This window comes from Zeugodacus cucurbitae, chromosome 6, assembly GCF_028554725.1.
Source record: "Zeugodacus cucurbitae isolate PBARC_wt_2022May chromosome 6, idZeuCucr1.2, whole genome shotgun sequence".
Classification (NCBI taxonomy): domain Eukaryota; kingdom Metazoa; phylum Arthropoda; class Insecta; order Diptera; family Tephritidae; genus Zeugodacus; species Zeugodacus cucurbitae.
Window position 1 is genome coordinate 19,789,725 of NC_071671.1, and position 18,058 is coordinate 19,807,782.

Here is an 18,058-nt window from a genome sequence, read left to right on the forward strand (position 1 = left end):
AAAAAGGGATCCGCTGCAATTTAAAAATAAGTCTCGGCAATTCTTGCATTTCGAAATATCACTTGGATAATCCGATAATTATTCAAGAACAATGTCCATCTACTGCTTTGGAAATCTATTTCAAATTAGTCAGATCAGTAGAGCTTCAGTGTAGCCAAAATGTAATGGAATGGTTGGAATCCTAAAGTCGAAAGTCTGCACAAAGTGATCAGACCTTATTCGAATATGCCTGAATATGTGATAATATCAAGAATTGAAGACACAACTATTGAAAGTAGTCATATATTGATACGTCTGGTGTAAGTAGGAATAGACCTCAAAACGAACTGTTGTCAGGGAATTCCAACTTCTTTTCCAGCAGCAGTCCATTATCACTTTCTAGTTTTTCGAATAAAAATTATTAAATGTAGGCAATAGGAGCTGGAGGTTCAGACATCGTGGCAGGAACTTTGGCGAAACAGATGAACTGTTTCAAATACAAATAAGTTGCCTCAAACAATTTTTGAAAGGCTCTAAGCGCTTTGTCAATTTTTAAAGTCTATGATATTAATTTCGGTGAGTTTATGACATCACAAAGACCTGGTGACTTTAGCTGTCTAAGTGGGATCTCTTGTGGGCTGGTTGGGGGATATACCCAATAATCTAACCAAAACTAACCGGTTCACGGAAAAAGAAAATAAAAGACATAAATAAAGTACGTCAGTCTTCAGTTGTCTTACATAAAACTTGTAATAGAGTAAAACATACTTCGGCTTCAACTTTGTATTGAAAAGTTTAATTATGAAGTTTTACACGAAGCTCACAGAAAACGGCTTCCGAACTCACAGCTAAGCAAATTTTGACTGAATCGAAAAGTATCCGCAAAAAACCTGGTCACTTGGATCCTTGCTTGTTAGAATAGGCAGCCAAATAGGCATTCACTGCATTAAACAATACCTTGCAAATACAAGCACCGAAACAATGCGAAGTCAATTCAAATGTTTGCCATATTTAAGCCTGGATGTTGGCTGTGGTCACTTAAACGGGCGAGGGAGAGCTGCAGCAGGCAGGAGTGCCGCTGGTTATTATGGTGCTGAATGAAAGGTATGTGTGCTTCTTAGCACATAAGCACAAGTAAGCAACAGCCCATAGCAAATTGTCGATTGTAAATGGCAAAGCCACGTAACCAATGTCAGCTGCAGTCGCCAACTAGGTTGGTTTTGCTATTATTTTTCGCTGCGAACACATTCCTGTCTTTCTCTCTGCCTTGGAGGCGCAGTATCGACTAGTTTGCTTTGACTTTGCTTCAGCTGTGGCTATGACACTGGCCGTCGGCTGTATGCAATAAATTCAAACAGCAACTACCGCTGCAGCGCTATATATAGTTTGTATATGTACTCACAACCGATTTGGTGCGCTCTTCCTTCTCCCAGCTACTCAGTTATGGAGCTAGTGAGGCAGTCGAATATTCCATTTTCATTTCCATTCAATTGAATGGCAATGTCCGTTGGACAGTGGTTTTTTATATTTATACTAGGGTAGTCCATTGTTTTTACGAATTTTATACATTCAATTCAATGGTTTGGCTTTTGTTCTAAAACTTCTAGTTTAGAATAGGAACTGTTAAAGTTTGTCGAAAAAATAGCAAAGGTGAGAGAGTCCAATTGAGATTCTTCAAATTCATATATTTAAACTAAATTTCTAGATCTTCACCATCCGACCCACAAACACCACCAAAACTCAAAACTTGTTATCTCGCATGAAATATATACATATAGAGCTAAAAGCCATAACCAAAAATGCATTCCATGCAACCCTGTGTCCATTGAAGCATTGTGCTCCGTTGTTGGATGTTGATAGTGCGAGTTATTCAAGTATTCAATGATATGCAAAAATTTGCTGAATCAATATATGTTTGTTTTTTGTTTTTTTGTTATTGTTCAACTGGAGTGACCACGTTCCGTTTCGTTTTTGCTTTCAAATCAAGTTGGTTTGGTATTTTCACTGAGTTCATTTGCATAGTTGGGTCAAGAAAATAGTGAGTTCTATGCATTTCAAGTAATAGCGAATAAATAAACATGCATGTGAATAATATCCAGAGTACAAATATTGATTAAATTATTTTTTGGAAAATAATTTCAATATTTTGAAATCATTTTTTTATACATTTTTCTTTGGTAATGTTAAATACTTTTTCTCTTGAGTTATTGAGCTAGGCAATCAATTCAGTTCTTTTTCAGTCCTTTCATATGAAACTGTAACGAAGGTTTATTTCAGCTGGTCGATTCCAGACGTTCGTTTTATAAATTAAGATTCTCTCGAAGTTTATAATTCCCTCTCTCCCTTCATCTCACCTTCTCTATCCCGGTCATTCTCAATTTCTTTCTCTCTTTCGATCTTTAATTCATTTATATTCCCACAATTAAAAAAGATAAATAAGTAACCATTTCAAGCGCAAAGCCTCTCAAAATCTCTTCCTCTCTCTTGTTTTTTTACATCTCGCGCTCGCTTTCTCTTAAAGATGAAGTTCAAAATAACCATTTCATAAACTAAGACTCTCTCTTATTCTCTCTCTTGCTCTATTCCTATATCACGTTTGTCTCAGAGCTTTGTCTCCTTTTCGCTCCTCTTCTTTTCACTTTTGATTTTTTCGAAGATATCTCCATCATTGATTCAGTTTAAAGGTCTTTTCCAAGTCGCTGGTCTTCCAGACATAAATTTGTGTCTTCATTAAATGTTCGGGTCTTTATGATCCTATGCACGAATACTCACCTCTTTGTCATCGATCCAGTACTTATTTCCGATCTTCAACAAATTGGACCTATAAAAAGGATAAAATGAGAGAGAAAGAGAGAAAAATTACCTTCCGTTTTCTCTTCTAAATTTCTTTTCATTACAAATCAGTGATACTCTAATTGCCCACACTCAACCAATTTCCGCTATTACTTTCCACTTTAATGCTAACCAACTTTGAATAGCCGATTTCCGCCACTATAAACGCTACCTTCAAGCAACGGTCAACATTGTCATGCGAATCGGCACTTGTTCTTCTTAAATGCCTCACATACAGACGAACAAATTTAAAGCCGAGTAATGGCAATTAATTTGTAGGAATTTGTAAAATCGCATGGAAGTGAAGAGCGAAAAGGAGAAATCAACAAGCATGTAGAGTACACACTCTATTACGAAGAACACGCTGAATACGCTAATAGTTAATGCATGCAAATCGACTTTGCATATGCCAACATATGTACATACAAACTGTGCTTGATGACTTGCACGTCAGCTCACATCACACATTCTTGCATACAATCATTTTTCTCAGGCCTCTCGTAACACATTTCAATCACTTGTACCACTTTGTCCATCATTCAGTCACTATTTGATGCGCGGACAGTCCAACAACCAACAACAACCGAAGTCAACTCGCATTCACATTTGGCCGAGTCATTACATCATTCATACACACAAATTCATCCATATATGTGTACCTCTTCATATTATGGCCTTGTGTCTCGGCCTAGTCATCACCACTCATATTTGTACGCCTTCGCTCACTCAAAGTCTGTCAGCTGTAATTAAGTCTCATTAAAATATCCATCAAAGCATTTTGATATTAATTGACATTTTCCTGTCTTTCGTTGCAAGTCAGGCAATGCGAAAGGCAAGGCGAGTGTTTTACTTGTGGCTCTGAAAAGTTTCTTCACTCTTTATCTGTACATATTTACCTCCCTCTTTCAATTCTCTCTTTTTATGGAATTCACAGTAGTTTTATTTTTCATTCCCGCAGCTTGAAGTAATAGTTACTCATACGTCACAGTGATATCAAGCATGGAATTTAAAATGACAAGGCGTATTTCAAGCAGTCAATCTGTTAATATCCATATTATTAATATGCCATAAGCAACAAATTGTGTTTATCACACGACATTCAAGCACGTTCAAGCTTGATATATTGTTCGTAAAAATATATCGTGTAGATGTCTTAACTTATTCTCAAATGTAAAATGTTTTCAAACACATCCTAGATCTGTAAAACAGTTAGTGAAACTTTTTTTCTAGTAGTAAGCATTTCAAATATGTTTAATCATAAAAGTCTTAAGAATTTAAACAAGCATATGTATTTAAGTAGGTTAGGTTAGGTTAAACTGGTAGGCCAATACGCCACACATAGACCTATTTAGGTCCTTTGCGATACCAGATGGAGTGCCGTCACGTTGTCCACGAGGAGTAGTCATCTCTTAGGATGCCTGCGCTTGACGCCAATTTTAAAAGCATTTGTGGCTTCACTTTCGATACCTCTTCCAGATTCTCATATTGTGAGGCCCCCAAGTAGCGAAGTCTCTGCCTTGACAATGCAGGGCAGGTACACAGAAGATGCTTCATTGTTTCTATTGCACCTTGCTCTTGACATTTCCTGCAGTTATCTCGATCTGTAAGTCCCATTTTGTAGGCATGTGCCGCCACCAGACAGTGACCCGTGAGTATTCCCACCAAACTCCTGCAGTCCCTTCTATCGAGTGACAGAATGAGTTTGGTGTACTTCTGGTCTAAGGTTTTACACATGGCTTTAGCGGTTTTACACCCCGGTATATTTGTCCAACGTGCTAGGATTTTTCTTTTCATGCCCCTGTCCAGATCATCGAACAGACAGTGCATGGGTTTGCCAATGTTATTCGCGTTTCCGGAAGACAGTTTTACACCATTCTTGGCAATTTCGTCCACAATCTCGTTGCCTTCAATGCCTTTATGTCCTGGCACCCAGTAGAAGCGAAGACACGTGTTCCTGGCAATTCTCTCCACTGCCATCCTGGTATCCAAGACACTTTTGGCCGAAATGCAAACCGAGGTTGTTGCCTTAATTGCTGCTTGACTTTGGAGTAGCCGGCTGCTGTATTGAGGACTAGCTCCGCGGCTTTCCCAATAGCAAATACCTCCGCTTGAAAAATACTGCAGTGGTTCGGAAGTTTAAAAGGCTGCTTTACGCCTAACTCCTGACAGTATATTCCAGCACCTACCCCGTCCTCCATTTTCGAGCCATCCGTGTAGATATTCAATGTACTGCGTGAGGTTATCATTCCCTTACGCCAGCCATCTTTTTCCAGGTTCACCCGGAATCTTCTTTCCCAGTTCATTAGTGGGGTCAAGTAGTCGGTACTTGCCAAACCGCCCCTACCCACCGAGCTGTGCCCAAAAGTTCTATGCGTAAATTCTCCTCCCGCCAGTAGTCGCCCCGCAGATTTTGCCGCATAAGTTTCGGCAAAGAGATCTATTCGCGGCAGGTTAAGTATCCGTTCAAGAGCTGCCGTAGGGGTGGTTCTCAGAGCTCCCGTTATACTGAGAGCTGCGAGTCGCTGAACCCTTTCCAATGGCTTTCGATAAGTTTACTTTTTCCACCACACAATAGCACCATAGAGCATGATTGGTCTCACTATCGCTGTGTAGCACCAGTGCATGAGAGAGGGAGAAAGCCCCCAGGTAGTGCCAAGCAACTGCCTGCATGCATATAGAGCATTACTAGCCTTTCTTACCCTTTCTTCCACATTGTGCTTCCACAGTAACTTACTGTCCAAGACGACTCCTAGGTACTTAGTGGGGTCCTTTGGTGATAGTTCTGTTCCGTTTAGCGATGGGAGCCTCCATTGAGGGATTATGTATTTCCTTGTAAAAACAAGCAGATCGGTTTTTTCCGCATTTAACCCTAGGCCTGCTTGTGTTGCCCAATTTTGGACAGTATTGAGTGTGCTGGTCATTATGTTGCTAATAGTATGCAGACACTTTCCTGTTATTACTATGGCTATGTCGTCCGCATATGCTATTATCTTGGGAGCTTTACCTTCTAAGTTCTTCAACAGATTATTCACGACCAGTGTCCAAAGGAGCGGAGAAAGTACTCCGCCCTGCGGAGTTCCCCTACCAACTTCCTTAGTAGTTCTGGCATCGTTCCATTCTGCCGTTATCCTTCTAGATGTCAGGAGGTTTTTTACCCAGTGGCGTATGGCTGGTTCAACTCCTATAGACTCGATGCCATTCAAAATGGCTTCCGTTGAAACGTTGTTGAATGCCCCGGAAATGTCCAGAAAAGCTCCGAGAGCATACTCTTTATATTCCAGGGCCTTTTCGATGTTAAATACTAGTGAATGGAGTGCAGTCTCTACAGATCTGCCTTTAGTATACGCATGCTGTGCCTTGGACAGGCTGCCAGGGGGCGCCGCGTTCCTTATATGCACGTCTATAATTTTCTCTAATGTTTTCAGAAGGAAAGAGGTTAGGCTTATGGGCCTAAACTCCTTTGAGTAGTTTGGGTTGTTCTTACCTGCCTTTGGAATGAACACTACCCTAGCCTCTCTCCACGAGTGCGGCACATACCCGAACCTTAGGCATCCTCTAAAAATCGTTTTTAACCACGCCACAACCAAGTAAAAAAAAAATTATTATTTAAGTAAAAAACTATCAATTTTTATAACGTTCTTACTACTAACTATTTACCAATAACCGTTCAAGTATAGTCAGTCATTGTATAAAATACACATAAATTGTATTATTTTGTAATTGGTTGAAACTCTAATTCAAATACCACTTGTTTTAAGCTTCAAAATTATAAAAACCTTTTTTATTCATAAAAAGTTTCTTTTTTTTTTAAATTAGGATAAGATTGTGATTAGTGTATTCAAGCATATTGAAGCAAGTATAAAAAACAAGTTTTTGCTTTTAGTAATCTTACGGAGAATTTCAAGCGTGTCCAATCATATACGAACGAGGAAGCATTCATAAATTTTAGAGAAAAGATTGAGAGGCATGGGTTAGAGTGCTTAGTTCAGAACTTAAATCTTGACTTCCATATAATTCGTGACTTAAGAATACTAAAATGTACCATGTGATACAATACTGATTTAATTTGTGTGAAATCCCAATTAGTTCCACATTAGTGGCGTCTACCACAATATTTTACTGTTATTGTGTTAAGTACTTTAAATATTTATATCTACACTCCATTCAGTATTCACCAGTTAACATTAGAATACTGCCAACTATTTACGGAAAATGAAATACATTTTGGTGAGTCCTTTCAAATTGCCAATTTTTTGTTAATTGTTCCCTCTTCCTTTTCTTCTTCAAGATTTGCCATTTAATTCTCTACATCATTGAGTGGAACATAAATCGTTATTTTGTTGACTACCGTTGGGATCTCTGGGTTGAATACTATGACCTCGATCCTACCCTCGAGCATGAACTAACGGATGAAGGTCTCAAAACAACAACAAGTTCAACACCCGTACCGGTACCCAGTACACATCCCAAATGGGATAATGATGGTAGAAGAATTAATTGAAGTGATACACTAAACAGTGTAAATGAATATTTATTTGATAATTGAGACTATAATGATTATTTTTTAGCAGTTAACAGCCGGAATGTCTAATAAAGTATATTGATCTCATCTTATATCAGCTCAAAAATCTCAAAGCAATAGTGGTTTTACCTGTATATACTCCTTTTGGGTATCACTCAGCGTGTATTTATATTCTCATCGGTTTCGTAGCCTTTCAGGTTTACGGAACCTTAAATATCAAACAGTTTTTAATCCTTCCTGATCTCTAGCTGACTAATATGAGCCAATAACTTATTAAATATTCTGATTATTCTCCATAATTACATTCGACGGAGTTTCATTTTACGAAGTTATCCGGTATTATCCGGGGTTATCCATTATCCGAACCCGTTACTATCCAACACATGCCAAATTAAATATTTCACAACTATTTTCAGGATTTTCATTATGGTCAATTATCCCGTATTACCCGATTTTATCCAGTTTCATGCAGAGTCATCTGTTTCTATTCAAAGTACACCTAACCGAAACTATTATAAATATTTTCAATTGTAATTCATTATAATTTCCAGTATTATCCGGAGTTATCCATTATTATCCGGTATTATATGAATAGAAGATTAAGCTATATTCCCAGCGCCATTTGCTGGACTCAATAAAGACATAGTTTTTTTTAATTTAAGTACTCTTCTCCCTCTCTTAAGTGGGGATCTGTCTGGAAAAAGTTATTATTATGGACATTTTATTTCTCCTTGATTTATATTGTCTCCGACTGAATATGCTTCAACAATAACAATTTCATAGTTTTACTCTGATTATAGATTTTGACTGCCAAACTATGATTGAAAAAAATTTAGTACAGTGGAACGAATTGAATATTCTACGCTGAAATCTAAGCTACGTGCATAGTACATGTGCGTAGTTACTTTGGAATTTTTACATCTGCAAACCTGTAAGTCGAAATTGTTCACATTTCATTCGAAATTTGTTTAAAACTTCATATTCAGCGTAGTTTGAAGTTATTCAGCGCCTACATGGCATACAATTTCTATTCAACAGCTGAATATTTTCAAATATCATCTACTTAGAGTTCGTATTTGTATAAACTTATTTAGAATAAATTATTCAGTCCAATTAATTGCATCATAATACTTGAGTTTGCTATTCAGCAGTAGCTGACGGTTTTTACTCTCAAGACAGTAAACGATGTCTTAAAGTCATTTATATTTATATTCAGCAGCATATAGATGTCTTCAGCTAAGCTGAATTACAAATCTATTAACTTTTCAAGCAGAAATTTCCTTTAATCTCCCGTTATCTGCATTATAATACCTTAATTTATTATTCAGCAGCAGCTGAATTGGCCGTTTTTTCTCATAATATAATGTACGATATTTTTATCGCTTTCAAATATATATTCAGCAGCATATAGGCTTATTCAGCCGAGCTGAATTGCAAACCAATTAACTTTTCAATCAGAAATTACCTTTACATAGTAATAAGAATTATATTTAAACCTCTTACTTTATTGCTTACAACACTGTACCTTGCTGCAATCTCAACGCCTCACAAAAACTATACACTGCTCTTCATTTTTTATCACACTGCCCCTCTCCAGTGTGATTTATGACTTTATTTTACATGTACGGATTGTTATTTAAAAAATAAGACGGAAACATTATTATTAGCCCGCTGAATTTTACGCGTCGACGGCGGCCACCCAGCAGTAGGAAGTCGCAAACAGATAGAAAAGAAGAAATTATGCAAAATGAGAAATATGGAATATTTAATTAAAAGCGTAAAATAAAATAAAAAACTCAGCAAAAATTAAATTGCCTTGTATACCGTCAGGCCACAAACAGCACGGCAGACAAGAATGACAGAACCCAAACCGGCAGCATGCCTACAGCATCCACCCACAGTCCCTAGTCAGCTCAGCCGCTTGTTACCGTGATTTTTCACAATTTTCCATTTTTTATCGCCACTCTTATTTATTGGTTTTTGTTTTATTAACAACTTTTCGTGTATAATTTTAATATGCAACAACGTCGGCACTGCAAGTTGTTGAACGCCGACGTTCATTGCAATTGCATTTCGGCTTTTCAGCATTTCATCAGCGCGCTGACTGAAGTTGAAGGCCGAGTCTGAAGTGGCCCCGACGACGGCTGCTCATCAATTCATGCGCGCAACGGCCAGTCCAGCCAGTCCGACTGCTTGTCAGACTACTTTCGGTGGCGCTTGTTTGGCAGTTGTTTGCTTTAATGACCAACCAAGCGGTGACGACGCGCCGGCGGATGTGCGCATAAATGCGCCCGAAAGGGTTGTAATGTGCCGTCCAACCGTGCGAACCGCACCAGCCCGCCACTGGGCGACACCCGCCTGGTAGTGGACTGCGCTTCAGCGCCCGCCTTGCACATGCGAAGAGACAACGCTTTGCAGTCAAGGACAATTACAGCATCCACTACACCAGCGAAGACGACGGAGACGGAGGAAACGTCTGCGCTGGATACAAAGCAGGAAGCGTCCACTTGAAGTGTCTGCAGCAGACAATCAGTCGTCGGTTGGGCGACAGCCGGCGGTACAAGCTGTAAGCCGCGCACGCGGTTGAATGCGTGGACAGTTGGGTTGCCTGGTGGGAAATATGTGCCTACCGACATACAAATAGACTTTTGGTCAGTGTGTGGAGGCTATACATACAAGTGGAAGCAGCGTGTGGATGTAGAGTCAGTCTGGCTAGTTGTTTGAGTATTTATGAATACAGTGCAGTCATTAAGAGTTTTAGTTTAAAATACGGTATCATTGAAAGTATTGCATGAATATGCAATGAAAAGGAGGCTTTTAAAGAAGTAGGGGAGAATGAACTGAATACAAATTACAGCAAACAAAGCTCATCGGTCCAGAGTTTCTCAAGCTAGAAAAATTATGATAACTGGTGATATGCATCTGCGGTAATACTACTTGCACGTACTTTTGCTGTACCACAATCTGAACCTTTAGTTTGTTCAATTTCACTGGACCGCCAGCTCGGATTACCGAATTACTTTGGAAACCGCCAGACCATCGTTAAAATGATGTCCATATCAGCGAACAAGTGAAGTTTTTAAAAATTCTGTGTGATTAGTTGAACAAGGTGGATATGCTTTCATGACTAAGCTTTTAGCTTTTGGCTTCAAATGATTGGGATGATCAGCTCTGGTCCGCATTACATCATTTCTGCTCAGCCAAGGACTGTGACTATTAATGAGGCTGAGCTTTAGATAAACATATTAACCACTTAAATATCGTTCCGATGCCATTTTCATGGCAAGTAATAAGATCTCCACAGTATTCGCAGTCTCCTATCAAATGAATGTTTTCCGAGGTACTGAAGATTAGGCATTTCGAAGATGATCCTTTCATTTTCCAAGCCTTCAAGCCTAGGCAATACTTGGTTTCTAGCCACATCTCTACCCCGTTACTTCTCAACTTGAGATTCACCGAAAAAATTCGTCTGTTCAAGAAAAGATATTAAAGACGAAACGACGGATTTTAGATAAATTTTTGTTACTAAATTTAATGTCTAAATCGCTTTGACACAACATTCTCCGGTTGGGCAAGAAAATGTAGACTTCCGATTATAACTACTCGTAAACAGACGAGACTAAGCAGAATTTTTCGGATGTAATTCTTTACAGTTTTTAGCAGATTATGTATCTTATATCTTCCTGATGTTGTTGTGGCTGTAGAAGACTTTTCCCAAGTAAATTTTAAAAGTGATACAACTTGAACCCTTGGTTTGGTTAAAATCCGGTTCCGTTCCACCAACATCGATTCACTTCCTCTTCCATTCCGCTTAATCAAAATTCATTTGTATAATCAAATAAGAACCACAATTTCGACCATTTCCCCTACTACCTTTATGCCGCGCAACTACGATAAATTTATTATGACATATTCACAATTCACATTTTACAGCTTCATACCCAATCAACACCAGGATCCCCCTCATACACACTCAGAGTGCTTCACAGCCTCTGCACACTTCAATTCCTCCACCACCATCGGCAAATAACTGTTAATTTTTCAAAAATTTACAACTTATCAGCGCAAAAATAAGCGAGTGTCAGCGCACAAATACAAACATAAATTTTATGCCCATTACACACACACACATATATATAAAGCTAAAGGCACTTCAGTAGCGGCTTACATACAAATAATTTACGACACTCAAACAATTTATTTACTGCTCATTAAACAACGAGTGCGGAATTACCTGCAACTACCTGCGACCACTCTCCCTCTCTGGCTTTCAGCTCGCACCAGCTTACCTGTGCTGTGGAGTTTCCGCTCATGAAGCACATGAAAGTCGCATAAATTAAACAATATTTAACAACATCAACGGCGCAAACGAGTGCGCAAACAACAACAACAGTTATAGCGACAGCAACAGCAAAATTACGAGAAAAGTGAAAAACAGCAATAATAATAAAAAATGTTGTAAATTTACAACTTCCACTTGTACTTTGGCACTTCCGCTTGTACTATTTCAGTGCGCACTGGATTGGCTTCACTCGGCTCGACTGTGCTTCAGTGAGCCGGTCCGGCCCGGCACTGCATTGCAATGAGTCGCTGCGCTGACCAGGTTATAGCCAGCATTGCATACTTATAGGCGTGCAAATGCATTTCATACAGACACACACATTTCGCCTGTAGTTACTTAATAAACCAAAAACTTTAAGTTCATTCATTTGAAATGTTTTTATTGAGTTTTTATGCATTTTTATTTTCGCAGCGTAGTGTCATAATTCAATAGCGTAATTGCTGTGTACATGCAAGACAGATGCAATTTTTATCTACCATTTAATTGTGACGAATTGTGCAGCAATTAATGCCTTTACAGGCGGATACAACCGTATAGCTTGCATTATTAACATGCCATACGCAGTCGATGGTACTTGTTATTATATCTTATATATTTTAACACTGTTGTATGCAATGGATAACACAAAACTTAAAAGAATGCGTCGGAAATTGTACAATTTATAAGTTTGTACCTTAAAATTGTGTTTCATCTTATTCAGATAAATCCGGATAAATCAAAACCAGAAATACTTTCCCCAAATACGTTCAAAATTTTGAAATTTATAACTTTGTACTTTGAAATAGTAATTCGGCTTGTTCGGATAAATCCGGATAAAGCAAATTAAAGTATTTTCATACAAGAATATAATGAAAAGTAGAGCGAAATAAGGAATTCTTAAGAATATAGTATTGGAAATTACTCAATATTGAAGTTTTTGTTCTAAAATTGTGAAATATTCTATACGGATAAATCCGGATAAAGCTAAATAAAGTATTTTTGTAAAAGAATATATTGAAAATTGTACTCTAATAAGTTTTTACGTTAAAAATAATGAAATGGTATGTTCGATTAAACCCGGATAGAGCGAAATAAGGACTATGGTACTACTTAATCCACACTAAAATATTTTCAGTTGACATTTTTTAAATAGAGTCAGCCGTCAGATAAGGTCGGATAATTTTTTTCTATAAAACTATGAACGTTTTCAACCAAAAAATTAATATAAATATTATAAGCTGGAAGAGGTATCGTTAGTAAAACCACAGAAATTTCTTAAATTCGCGTCAAGCGCAGGCATTTTTTATATTCATGGGAAAGGTTATAATGAAGTCATATTTGAAGACAATTTTGAAAATAATATTCAAACTCGTTATGCGGATAATACGGATAAAACTAAGAAAGCTTAACACTGAAGCGACTAAATGGTAGGTGATCATTTTTGAATAATTCTGAAATAAAATAATTTTTTTTAGTGCGGATAAACGTTTATAAAATACTTTGACATTTTTAGATTATCTTTACTACTTAAAAAAGCTCCCGTCGGATTATGTCAGAGTATATTCTTAATTATTTATTCTAAATGCTAAATTGAAGTAATAGTTTGGAAATTAGTTTAAATCCTTTTTGTTGAGCAAAGTAAGGTACGCGCAGTTTCAAAGTAATATAGCGACTGACTTTATTGAATATGATAGACTACATAGTACATAGGAACAGTATAAAATGAAAATGAAAATTGAGTGATGCCAGATTTACATTATTTCATAACACTTCCCTTTAATGGAACATCTGACAACACTCAAAATATGTTAGTTAAATTAAAAATATTTAAATGTTACATGTTTACAAGACTTTACTGTAAGCCTAATTTAAAATTAATGAATTCATTCTTTACAGCAGGTATAGCCTTTGTTAAACCATCTGCTAACATTTCGTTTGTAGAAATATATTCCAGTTGCAATGACTTATCTTGCAACTTCTCTCGTATAAATTTCGCCTTGATATCCACATGCTTAGTACGGGGTGAAAAATTATTGTTGCGAACAATATGAATAGCGCTCTTGTTATCGCAGTACATTTTTATTCCTTCTGTACCACCATGAATTAGTTGCGACTCTATACGATGCAGCCAGATTGCTTCTTGCATTGCGCTCACTATGGATGTTAGCTCAGCTTCAGTTGATGACAATGCTACGGTTCGCTGCCTGTGCGATGACCAAGAAATAACTCCACCTTGCATTACAAATACGTAACCAGACGTTGACCGCCTTTGATCAAGATCCCCTGCCCGTCGGCATCGCAAGAACCAATTAAACCGATTTCTAGAACACTATGCCTTTGTTGACTATACCCTTCAAATACCGCATCACGCGCTTCACTGCTAGCCAATGAGCTTTGCCGGGGTTTTGTGAAAAACGACTCAGCAAATTGACTGCGGAGCTAATATCGGGTCGAGTATTTTGTGCAGCATACAATAGACTACCAATTGCCTCCATATATGGAACCTTTTCCATCTCTTTCTTTGCTTCTTCAGTTTGTGGACACATTTCCAAAGTTAGCTTTTGCGACAAATCTAGTGGCGTAGCAACGGCATTACAATCATTCATTCCAAACCGTTTTAATACACTAGAAATATATTCAGACTGACCAAGTTTGATTAACTTTTTTACCTCATCGCGCTGAACTCTCATTCCAAGTACGGATGACGCTGAACCCATGTCTTTCATTTTAAATTTTGATGACAACTCGTTCTTTATCCGCTGCGTAGCCTCCTTGTCATTAGGAAACACCAACACATCGTCCACACCATGCGATGCTTACTTACACAATAGTAAATACATTGATCAACTTCGCTCCGATTTAGTCCCAAACTGATAAGTACCTCGTTCAATTTATCGTTCCAAACTTTGCTTGCTTGTTTTAAACCATACAATGATTTTAGAAGACGACATACCCTGCCAGAATTGTCATCATAACCTTCAGGTTGTTTCATGAACACTTCTTCTTGAAGTTCACCGTTCAGGAATGCAGTTACCGCATCTAATTGATGCATCGACAAATCATGCTTCGCCGCCATAGCAAATAAAAATCGTAATGAATTGTACCTGACTACTGGAGAAAAAGTTTCCGAATAATCAACGCCTTGTTTCTGTGAGCAACCCTTAACAACGAGTCTTGCTTTATAACGAACAAACACACCTTCAGCGTTGCGCTTAGTCTTAAAAACCCACTTCGAATTTATTGCTCTTTTGCCTTTAGGTAATTTCGTAAGTATCCAAGTTTTGTTTGATTTGTGAGAATCTCCCTCCTCTTTCATTGCGCGTTTCCAATCACCTGCTTCTGGACTACTCAATGCCCCTTCAAGGCTTACAGGATCATCAGCATCGGACATCATGCTTAACAACAAACTACCTTTAGCTTTGTTTGCAATACGCTCCGATCGACGGACTACACACTTGTTGTTATGCTGATCAGCTGCTTCGTTTTCATCGTACTCACTATCTGAAGAATTACTGACATCAGACAATTCACTTTCTATTACTTCCCCTGAATTGTTAATGTCATTAGATTCTTTTTCGTTAATAATATCAACTATTAGATTTGGCTCCGCTCGTTTGGATTTATTGTAGGAATCTTCTAAAAATTTAACATCACGACTCACAATAAACTTGTTATGAGATTTTCGATAAAGCCGATATGCCTTAGATACAATGCAATAGCCAACAAAAACAAATTCATCTGATTTTGCATCTAACTTCAAACGTTTTTACTTTGGTATATAAACCATCACTGTGCAACCAAATATGCGTAAGTGTTTTAAATTTCACACGTTCAATTAAAGTACGGTTCATCCGCTCAGCAACTCCGTTCTGCTCTGGCGTATATGGTGCTGTTTTTTGATGAACAATACCACTTTCACGAATAAATTTTATGAATTGTGAATTACAAATCGTAAAAAAAATGTGAATTACAATATTCTGTACCATTATCTGTCCTCAGAACTTTTCTTTTACGACCACATTGCGTTTCTACCTCGTTTTTAAATTGCTTGAATTTCTCAAATACATCTGATTGTGTACAAAATTGGTATAGCAAATACCTTTCTTGAGAAATCATCAACAAACACCAACAAGAAGCCGCTGAACGATTTTGTGCTAATTGGACCAATGTATAATGTCCAGCAAATTTTCAGCATGTGCACCATAGTAATGAGCGTTATTGCTATTTTTGAATCACTGTGATTTCAGTGATTGCTATTTTTAAATCACTGTAATTTTATATTGCTATTGCGATCACAACAAAAAAACGAATTTATGAGAATTTGTACTCCACTTTTTTTTCAATTTTTATATTTACATTTTTATAAATTTTAACAATATCCAAAATTTACCTGCTTTTGTATTCACAATTAATTAATTGATAAATTTTAGGTACATTTAACTGCTTTTGTAATCACCGTACCCAAAATTATCAAAATCACAACTAAAATTTCTACTGTGATCACTGAACAGTGATTGCTACTTTCGAACTGATATTGTTACCGAACAGTGATTGATACTTTCGAACTGATTAGTGATGAGTGATATTTCATTACCGGTGATCAATTCACTGTGATTGAAAAATCACATATAGCAACTGTGATCAATTTTTGTAAATATCACTGATTTACAATCGCAATTGCAATTCAGTAATTTGAGTAGATATATAGTGAACTTCTCTATATTTAACTGCACCAGCTTTTTCAAAAGCTCTACCTTGCGAGTTAAACCGCTGTCTTCATATGCTGCCATTAGAGAATCCCACGCGTCTTTTGCAGTCACTGCACTTGCAATATGTGAGAAATTACACGGCTCCACCATGAGAGTAATCTCCGCCAGTGCTCGTTCATTGCTGTCATAGTCTTTTTCCGATGAACCCTCGGATAAGCCGTTTTGGGTTATTTTCCAACAACTTTTTAAAACAAGATACTATTTTGCGTTTCGCCGCCAGTTATCAAAATTTTCGCGGCCCCAAAGTTTTTCAAATGGAAATAAATAAAAACTAATTTTAATTTTATTTATATTTAGTGCATAGGCCCATAACCAGTTGGGCAAAGTAAGGTACGCGCAGTTTCAAAGTAATATAGCGGCTGACTTTATTGAATATGATATACTACATAGTACATAGGAACAATATAAAATGAAAATGAAAATTGAGTTATGCTAGATTTACATTATTTCATAACACTTTTTCCAGATACTACGGATAAAACTTTAAAAGCTTAAGATTGACGCAGTTAGGAAGCTCAGTTATAATTTTAAATAATCCTGAGATAGGAATTAAAACGGTAATAATTTAACTTCACATTTTCCTTCACTTTACTGTTTAAAAACCTCTTATCAGATTTTATAAGAGTGAATTATTAGTTATTTGCCTAAATTGTTCAAATTTAAGCCAAATTTGCCAAAATATCGTAGAAAATATTTATCCGGATAATACGGATAAAACGCAATAAACTTCAAAAATATGTGATCTATTTTAATTCTCAGGTCAAATGTGAGGTTTTTCATCGCGGTTAAAAAAATTAGACATTTCCATTTTTTTCTTTACGCTTTTTCCATATTTCTGTTTAGTTCACATTATTCCCACAATTTTTAGCAATTAATTAAAAATGACTTACGTCAGCTATACACCAATCCAACCACGCTTCTCTGCATATTCTACCAATTTTTTCACACCACAATCAGGGCAAACAGGGAAAATGCATTCATGCATTCATCAATTAACTAAACACAAGAACGCATATATGCAAACCATGTGCGCACTTATGCACAAATGAACAATAATGTAGTGTACACACTAATTGCAATCACTTAATGAAATTGATTAAGCCAAATGAGCGCATTAGTATAGGTAAATGGATGACTCATACACATACATACGCAGCGAATTTAGTGGCTTCGCAATTATTTATGCTATACAATGTGGTCACCTTAACCTCAGGCATTAACCGCCCTGGATGTGGTAGTTTTGCATACAAACATAGTCTGTATTAGTTATCATAAACACACACACCTAAAACAGTTTTGTCTCATTACAAACACATATACATAGGCATAGAGGCTTGTAATGTGCACTTACACTGTCGAAGCCACAATTCCAATTAGTGGCATTGATTATATGTAGTGGCCTTTAGTGCTGCAGCAAGCACCTTTTGACTGCCACTTACTTGTGGTTTTATAAGTTTTCTATGCGAGACTTTATTTGATGACGTTTGTTTATGCGTGAAAGAAATTTAATTGTGTAAAAAATTAATTGAGTTTATGTGAAATGATTTGTATTTAAATAAAATTGGTTTTTTTAATACATGTGAATAATAAATGTTCTCTTTCTTTTGCAGATATATCACTCATTAAAAAAATTCG

General features: G+C 37.0%; 1 long non-coding RNA gene across 1 annotated transcript in view; it reads right to left on the reverse strand.

Moving 5' to 3' along the window:
• Positions 1-804: 804 nt before the first annotated feature.
• The window catches only part of LOC128922449 (uncharacterized), a 30,556-nt gene continuing 13,302 nt past the window's right edge, over positions 805-18,058 (reverse strand). Inside the window, exons 2-3 of the long non-coding RNA XR_008471663.1 lie at positions 2,752-2,800; positions 805-2,683 (exon numbers count right to left, since the gene is read on the reverse strand). This is a non-coding gene — a long non-coding RNA (uncharacterized LOC128922449). The remainder of the gene's footprint in view (positions 2,684-2,751; positions 2,801-18,058) is intronic.